Below are 9275 nucleotides of genomic sequence, written 5' to 3' on the forward strand. Positions count from 1 at the left end.
CCAATCCCTCTGCCGGCTGCCCCAGGGATATTGTCCTCATTGCCTCCCTGCCTGGCCCAGAGGCATGTGCAGCCTGTTTTTACAGCTTTTTACTGAACTGACTGGGAGAAAATGCCAGCTTGATCCATTTTTCTTTCCTGTTCTTCAGACATGTGCAGGCAAAAAAGCTGGCTCAGCAGATTGCCTGCCTGGAGGATTTTGGATGGAAAGCAAGTTCAGAGTCTCATCATTTAAAAGACCTGCTCTCTTCAAAAAGTAATGGTAACAATAATAACAGCTACCGTGGGTGGCTGGCACACTTGCTCTGTGCAGCCCTGGACAGGCACTTTACTTGCACTAGTTTATAGAAGCTTCACCAGGATGCTGTAAAGTTGCTATTATTTTTTTCTATTTTCCCGTATGAACCATAAGTTCAAGTTTAAACAGGTAGAAGCCAGAAAGGGAACCTTAGTTCTCAGACTCCTGAACTCACAGCTTGCCTATCCATTTATCTGTCTGTTTTAATTTATTTATTGATACTCCTTTCAAAAAGATTTGAGGCAATGATGAAAATACAAACAGAAAAGAAATAAAATTAAACCACTGAAGGCTATCAGAGTGAAGAGACTCTGAGACAGGAAAGTTCAGTGTTTTCTGCAATGGTTGAGTACAGTGTTCTGTGTACATCAGGTCAGCCCAGTTTGTTAATTGTGTTTTTCAGGTCTTCTCTGTCTTCACTGATTCCATTTTCTGTCAGTCACTGAGAAATGTGTGTTAAAATGTCCCACTGTAGTTTTGGATTTCTCTCTTTCTCCTTTTCGTTCGGTCGGTTTTTGCTTTTTTTTTTTTCTTTTCTTTTTTAGACTGAGTTCTGCTCTGTCACCCAGGCTGGAATGCAGTGGTGTGATCTCAGCTCACTGCAACCTCTACTTCCCAGGTTCAAGCAATTCTCTTGCATCAGCTTCCTGAGTAGCTTAGATTATAGGCACACACCACCACACCCAGCTAAATTTTTTTGTATTTTTAGTAGAGACAAGGTTTCACCATGTTGGCCAGGCTGGTCTCGAACTCCTGACCTCATGATCCGCCTGCCTCGGCCTCCCAAAGTGCTGGGATTACAGGCATGAGCTACCACTTCCAGCAGACTGGAAGTTTTACTGATAACATACACAGTCAATTAACACTTATTTTGTCTGCTATATGTATTATAAACTATATTCTGACAATAAGGTAAGCTAGAGAAAGGAAAATGTCTTTTTTTAATCATAAGGAAAAGAAAACATATTTACTATTTATTAATGGAAGTGAATCATCATAAGGGGAGGCAGGTACACTCTGTGTAACTTTCATCAAAAAAAAAATCCATGCATAGGTGAACTTGTGCAGTTCAAACCCATGTTTTAGGATCAACTATATTATCATGATTTTATGCAGTCAAACTTCTTCTAGAGTTGTCTACATAACTATCCCTTCCATTGCTTGTCAATTATTCCTGCATTTCTGCGCGTCGTTCTTTCTGGGATAGTATCTAAAAGAAGTTTGTGAGGACGCTCCTTTAAGTATTTATTTTGGTGCAAGTCATCTGACAGCAAATTGTCTGTTGTTGTTTGTCTGGAAATGTCTGGGAGGCACCATTTTTGAAGGCTATTTTCACTGACTATAAACTATACTGGCAATAATTTCATCCCCGCACTCTCAGTATGTTATTCCATTGGCTTTTGATTTACGTCATTCTTTTGATTTACGTCATTTCAGTTTCCAATCTTAGTTTGCTTCTTTGAAGATAAAGTATTGTTTTCATTCTAACTACTTTTAGAATTCTCTTTGTCTTTGGTCTTCAGCAGTTTTATTCTGATGTGCTAAGGTGTGTTTTTCCCCTGTATTTATTCAGCTTGGAGTTTCTAGTGATTCATGAATCTGTAGTTTGACCTTTTTACCAGATTTTTTAAAAATGTTCAGCTATTGTCTTCTTAAAGATGACTTCTGTCTTGTTCTCTTTTTCCTACTTTCTTGGACTCCAATTGCATGTAAGAAAGATCTTTTCATCATTTTCGTATGTATTTTATGGCTTTTTTTTTTGTATTTCCATTCTTTTAACCTTTATGCTTCAATTTGTATCTTTTCTATGAATCCATCTCTCAGGTCATTAAACTTTTCTTCAGCTGTATCAAATCTGACATTAAAATCATTGCCTGTATTCTTAATTTCAATTATTATATTTTTATGTCTGATATTTTCATGTGATTCTTTTTTAAAGATTGAGTCCTCTAGTGAAAATGTTCAATTGTCATTTATTTTCTTGAATATATTAATCTCAATTTTTAAAGTCTATGTCTGAATATTCCAATATTCAGATCACCTGTGGGCCTGTTTCTATTACATATATTTTTTCTCTTGGTATACCTAATAATTTTTTTTATTTTTTAAGACAGGGTCTCACTGTTGCGCAGGTTGGAATGCGGTGGTACAATCTCAGCTTACTGCAACCTCTGCCTCCTGGGTTCAAGTGATTCTCATGCCTCAGCCTCCCAAACAGCTGGGATTATAGGCGTGAGCCACCAAGTCCAGCTAATTTTTCTATTTTTAGTAGAGATGGGGTTTTGCCATGTTGTCCAGGCTGGTCTCGAGCTCCTGGCCTCAAGTGATCCACCTGCCTCAGCCTCCCAAAGTGCTGGGATTACAGATATGAGGCACCGTACCCAGCCAATAACTATTTATTGAATATTGACAACTTTCATATAAAAAATTTTAGAAGCTCCAGATGATGTTATTTTCCTCCAAACAGAGGATTTTCCTTAGCTTCTGACATATTATTATAGTAGAAGTGCATGGAATCAGCTCAGTCAGGAATTGAGCTTATCTGAAAGCCATGAGTCTTATCTGAAAGCCAACTTGACTATTTTAGGAAAAAATAGAGGCACGTATTAGAGAAGCAGCATGATTGTGGGAATATAAGAGTGTATTTGGGAACTCAGGAACCATAAGAACCAGGGAGCTGAGCACCCTGGGACTCTCTCTCCTCACTTGGAATGCCTCTTTTTCTCTGACTTCTGACTTTACTTTCTCAGACAGGTGTGGCTAGGAACATGGTCACCAGCAGTTACCAAGAGCACACTTCTAAGATCCTCTACAGTAGAAGGACTAAGACCTGATCCCTCTAGGGTCAAGGTCAAAAATTTCAAGACGGAGCAGTGATCCAGTCACTCTATGTCAATCACTATAGCCAGGTAGGAAGAGTCCCAGGGAACATAGATGACTGAGTCATAGCCACAAGGCAGGTATGCAGAAAAGAACGTTTCTCAAAAGAGTGAGGAGGATAGATAGAATTGGGTGCAAAACTATAGCTATCTAGTGCAGTGGGGCACTGAGGTTTGATATTCCCCAGAAACATGTGCTGCTGCTCTTAAAATGAATGAAAGGGTTCCCTTCAGTTAATACACTGTGAGTACTGAAGGGTTTCCCCAAGCTCCTAGCAGACAGAAACTTCCTGCTATATCTCCCGTGATAGTAATCGCAGTAATAACTGCTACCTACTAAGCAGCCCAGTCCTGGGTCAGGGAAGCCTTTACACACATCTCACAAGAACATCTCCCATTTGTCTGCAAAGGAGCTGTAACTATGCCCATTTTCAGAAGAGTAGCCAGATTATACCCTGAGGCTCATGACATTACAAATAAAAATCAGGTACAAAAGTGAATATTTTAGTGTAAAAAAGAAATCACACATATCTCATATTTTAAAAAGCTTGACAGATACCGCAAACATCATGAAAGCCATAAAATTTATATATTTTAAATTAAAATATTGCCTAGCATTTCTCTATAATACTTTTATCCCTCTATTTTTGGCTACATAATCTTTGATCATCCTATGACAAGATAATATTCCATAGGTAATATTTCCTATGGAAAGAATAGAAAGATAATTCAATGTTTCCTTTAGCATGTTGAAAATTTTTTTATTGAGAGTTGAGATGCAAAAACATGCAACTTCATACAAAAATATATTAGCTGTTTGTAGTTCTGTTACTGGTTTGTGCTCTGTAAACAAAAACTTAATAAATGATTGTTACTTGGTTTCCATTGAAAGAAGAAAAAAAGAATGGTGACTTTATAATTTCCTAGGCTGCATTATTGGGCATGTTTCTGAGAAGAAAGAACTATTTCAGTTATGTATCTACAGAAACCAATTTGCCTGCTTACAGTCTTACATGTCTGATGATTGGAAGTATTTTTGTTCACACACCAGCCTCTGACTCCACATATTTCAAACTTTGTTCCTCTTCTACTACCCCCGTATTTCTGGTGTGAGGCACGCTAGAAAACTTTCATATCATGAGATGGCTTCTAGGAATACCCTGGGCTTGGACAGCGGGATTATTCAAGGGGAAGCAGGAGTATTTAAGCAGAAGTGGGAGTATTCCTGGAAGCCATTCCCACCCTAGAAAGGCAACTACACAAATATATTTAAACTCAGGCCAGAGGTAGCACAACTCATCTTCACCTTAGCCTGACTCCAAAATGATTATGGTAAAGTATGAGAGAGAAAATCATGTGGAAAGGGACAGTGGTCTTGACCAATTGGGACTAAAATATCCTACTTTTAGAAATTTTACCAAAACATATGACCACACGAACACATTGTCAGCCCTCTTCCCGGGCTTTGGAGGAAACCTGGGCAAAGGGAGAGGCCCTGAGCCCTAAGCTTCCTTAGCTTCGTGATTAATAGATCATTTCCACTTTCAGACGAGGAAACAAAGTCTCAGGGAGATGAAGTCATTTGCTCAAGGCCATGCAGCTAATAGATGATGAGGCTGGTAAATGGAAAACAAGGTCTCCAAAAAACAGCAGAGGTCAAGATGAATGGATTCCCTTTGGTCAGCCTCCCTACCCCTCTGTTGGGCCTGAGAGAAGTAAAGACACAGGGATGTTAAGAAGTTGGCATAAGGTCTGACTAAGAGTGAGTGTCCTCACGGCAACCAGCACCCAGCATACCTGATTCCATCCCAACCAGCATCCTCTCTCTAGGTGTTAACATAAATTAGTGGTCTTTGATGGAATCTGAGGGCTTCCTTGGGGATCCACAAGGGCCAATGTGAAGAGTCAAAGCTCTGGAATTCAAGCCCGAGCCTTGTTTATGATCTTTCCTCCTCCCTGGGGAGATTATGCTATCTGCTGTCTCTCATGCCAGAGCTTCTCCTTTCCCTGGCGGGAAGGTTCCTGATTCCTGGAAAGGTGTACAGGTGCAGGATGCAAGTACCTCTCAGTGTGACCTTGGTGGATGATTCTGGAATGGCTATAATAGGAAATAGAATATTGAGCAAAGTAGGACGGGTATCCTCTTGCATACAGAAGGTTTGGGCTTTCATCTCTTTAAAAGCAAAAATGCAGGGAATCGTTGGAGCAAGTATGGTCACTTTCCTTCCTCAACTCTTCATTGACTCTGTGTTTGAAAATTGGGTCTCATACATCCATACCACCATGCCTAAAGTGTGAGCAAGATTCCGGGACAGAATCTCCAAGAGCTTCTTACCCAGTGATCATTGGAAACAGACATGCAATGCACTGTGTAGTGTTAACACGCAGGAGGTTAAGTGCAAACTCTCAGGCCCTTTGATGTATTAAATACCAAGGACTTTAATGTAATAGAACTGTAAACCTCAAATCAGAGCTAATCACACTAATTTGCTCAACTCCAAAACCAAACCAAAATGTTCATTTCTTCTTAAACTAAACCACAAATCCAAGTTGTTTTGATCTACAAATCTATCTAACAAAAGATTTGAGGTGGCTTACAAAAAACACACGCAATAAAACAAAACTCTAACTACATAAAAACCAGGATGAGGGGTGAGGGAAATCAAAAGAATCAAAACCAGAGGGAATATTACAACATAGATATGCTAGACCTATGCAGTAATTTAAGTTGAATCGATGAGTTCCTGAGCCCCCTGGCAGCCAAAGCAATATGGAAGACCTATCAGTTACATGACATACCTTACCCATAAAGAGAAACAATTTTTAAACAGCCTTTTACTGGTTTAAAATGAAGCTAAATCTCTTCCCATAGTAGGGAAAAAAATAACAAAATAGTCTCTGAATCACACTTAAAGTACTTCATTTGCTTCAAGATCCTGTTGAATACATATTAGTGGTTTCAAAAACATGAATTTATTTATCATTTAATTTCTGCTTCTATTGGCTTTCAAACCTTGCTTAAAGATATTAATATAATGTCCATAAACCCAGATTTTCCTTTTCTGCATTCTTGCCTGAAACTATTTCAAGCTCTTGCTGTATTGGTTTTGTACACGACCCTGTTGTTCTAGCAATTAAAGAATAAAACTTGCACACGTGTCTCCAGGGAGATGAGAATTCAAGAGGTTAAGTGTCGGCCTTGCACTGCTGAGTGTGGTTCCTAATCCCCAGAGAGCTCCCCTAAATTGTTTGGATAAACTGAGGAAATGTCAGGGGGAGTTCTGACACTGAGCATGACATTAATCTTCGTAACCATTCCTCCAGATGTGCACAAATGTTCCGAGGATGCTGAATATCCAACTTCACTGCAGCAGCCCACTCTTCTTGGCAGTGGGGGTGGGGAGAAGGGGGCTGGGGTGGGGATCAGGAGGGCTGGAGGAGGTTGGGGGTGGGGCGGCCAATTCTGTTCTCTTTCCTAAGTGTTCTCATGGCTTAAAAAGATCTGTGTGCTTATGCTTGCAGAGATGGACATTAACATTATTTCAAGTCACCATGAGAAAATGCTCAGTACCTCATTTTCATGTAACAATATTTGCAAGTCACACAGCTATGGTTATAGCTATAGCTCTACCTAGATTAGGTGTATATATACTCACATGTCAATAATATTTATAAATATTTACTTAAAATAACACCCAATCTCTCTGGATGGAGGAAATTTTACTATTCATACTTACTCTAAGTTTTCTACAACTAACATAGTTTGCTTTACAATGACCAAAAAAACCCCAAAAGTAGTTGTTCTCTTTCATACCTTAAATTTAGTCATTTGAGAATATCCAAAGGCTCTCACATCTGTTTGTAGCAGAAACCTCTCTGTGCATCCAGGATATATCTATCGTTTTTTTCCTAGTGACTCCATGAGGTTGTGGCGAATATTTACTTGGAGATATATACACTATAAGCCAGGCATGCCTTCAAGGTTTTTAAATAGCCCCAGCCTTAAGAGACATTGGAATTGGTTCTCAGATTGTACACTTGCTCTTATTGCTTCTGGGGGGCTCAGATCAGTTTGCAAATATTGTTGAATTTAAAAAGGAGTTTTAGTACCCACTGTGTAATTTGTCCTCACCCCATCTGTCGACTGCAGAAACAAATTAGCTTCTCTCCACAGGGCCTGCCGCTCCCCTGTTCCTTCCCCACCCCCCACTCCCAGCTGCAGTCCCTTTCCAAGAATCCAAGACTTGGGAAGAAAAGCTGAGTGCAAAAAATAACTTTTCTTGCCAAGACAATAAGCAGTGTGGGCAGCATATGTCTGCACATACGTGTGTGTGCATAGTACACATTCTTAAATGTGTTTACAAGTGTCTGTGTGTATGGACACTTCCACAGGTAACCAGTACACAGTCCTCCAGCTCGAGGTGCCAAAGGAGGTCACTTACATTTCTCTTAAGAGCCAAATTATAGGATCTCCTGCTTACTGTAAAAAAAGTCATTTCTCCCCAGTGGCCCTTCTGTGATGATCAAGTTGTCCAGGGCCTGCTTGCCCCAGGACATAAGGCCTGGTTACTATTTTCTGGAAGAGGAAACTGGGAAGTCTGACGGTGTCCTTGGCTGCAGCCACATGACGTTTCCGGATAAAACAGAGAGCTTATGACTCAGATGCAAGGTTTCTCTCACCCCATGTGGGGCACGGCAGAGAAACAGGCAGTGTGTGGGGTTTTGTCTGCTACACTGGTGACTTCGGCAGCTCAGGCCCCTCGAGTCAGCATTTCTCGGCGTAGGATGGGACAGGAAGCCCCATGGGTCTGGTGGTGTGCTCAGTGGGTCTCTGTGCCAAAGGAGGCGATGCCAGGTGGTGGACCCACAGGACTGCCTTCAGGATTGGCACACTGGCCGCCCCACCTACCCACAGGGTTGCCTTGGGTTCCTGAGCCAGACCTCCTTTCTTTTTTTCTTTTTTCGTTTTTTGTTTGTTTTTAATAGATATATATATTTTATTGCATTTTAGCTTTTGGGGTACATGTGAAGAACATGCAAGATTGTTGCATAGGTACATACATGGCAGTGTGATTTGCTGCCTTCCTCCCCATCACCTATATCTGGCATTTCTCCCCATGCTATCTCTCCCCAACTCCCTACCCCCAGCTGTCCTTCCCCTCTTTCCCCCCAACAGACCCCAGTGTGTGATGCTCCCTTCCCTGTGTCCATGTGTTCTCATTGTTCACTCACCTATGAGTGAGAACATGCGGTATTTGATTTTCTGTTCTTGTGTCAGTTTGCTGAGAATGATGGTTTCCAGGTTCATCCATGTCCCTACAAAGGACATGAACTCATCGTTTTTTATGGCTGCATAGTATTCCATGGTGTATATGTGCCACATTTTCCCTGTCCAGTCTATCATCCATGGGCATTTGGGTTGGTTCCAAGTCTTTGCTATTGTAAACAGTGCTGCAATCAACATTCGTGTGCATGTGTCCTTATAATAGAATGATTTATAATCCTTTGGATACACACCCAGTAATGGGATTGCTGGGTCAAATGAAATTTCTATTTCTAGGTCCTTGAGGAATCGCCACACTGTCTTCCACAATGGTCGAACTAATTTACACTCCCACCAACAGTGTAAAAGTGTTCCTATTTCTCCACATCCTCTTCAGCATCTGCTGTCTCCAGATTTTTTAGTGATCACCATTCCAACTGGCGTGAGATGGTATCTTCATGTAGTTTTGATTTGCATTTCTCTAATAACCAGAGATGATGAGCATTTTTTCATGTTTGTTGGCCTCATGTATGTCTTCTTTTGTAAAGTGTCTGTTCATATCCTTTGCCCACTTTTGAATGGGCTTGTTTGTTTTTTTTCTTGTAAATCTGTTTTAGTTCTTTGTAGATTCTGGATATTAGCCCTTTGTCAGATGAGTAGATTGCAAAAATTTTGTCCCATTCTGTTGGTTGCCGATTCACTCTAATGATTGTTTCTTTTGCTGTGCAGAAGCTCTGGAGTTTAATTAGACCCCATTTGTCTATTTTGGCTTTTGTTGCCAATGCTTTTGGTGTTTTAGTCATGAAGTCCTTGCCTGTGCCTATGTCCTGAATGGT

Source organism: Aotus nancymaae, unplaced genomic scaffold, assembly GCF_030222135.1.
Source record: "Aotus nancymaae isolate 86718 unplaced genomic scaffold, 86718_ANA_hifiasm-v0.15.2.pri h1tg000015l_1, whole genome shotgun sequence".
Lineage (NCBI taxonomy): Eukaryota > Metazoa > Chordata > Mammalia > Primates > Aotidae > Aotus > Aotus nancymaae.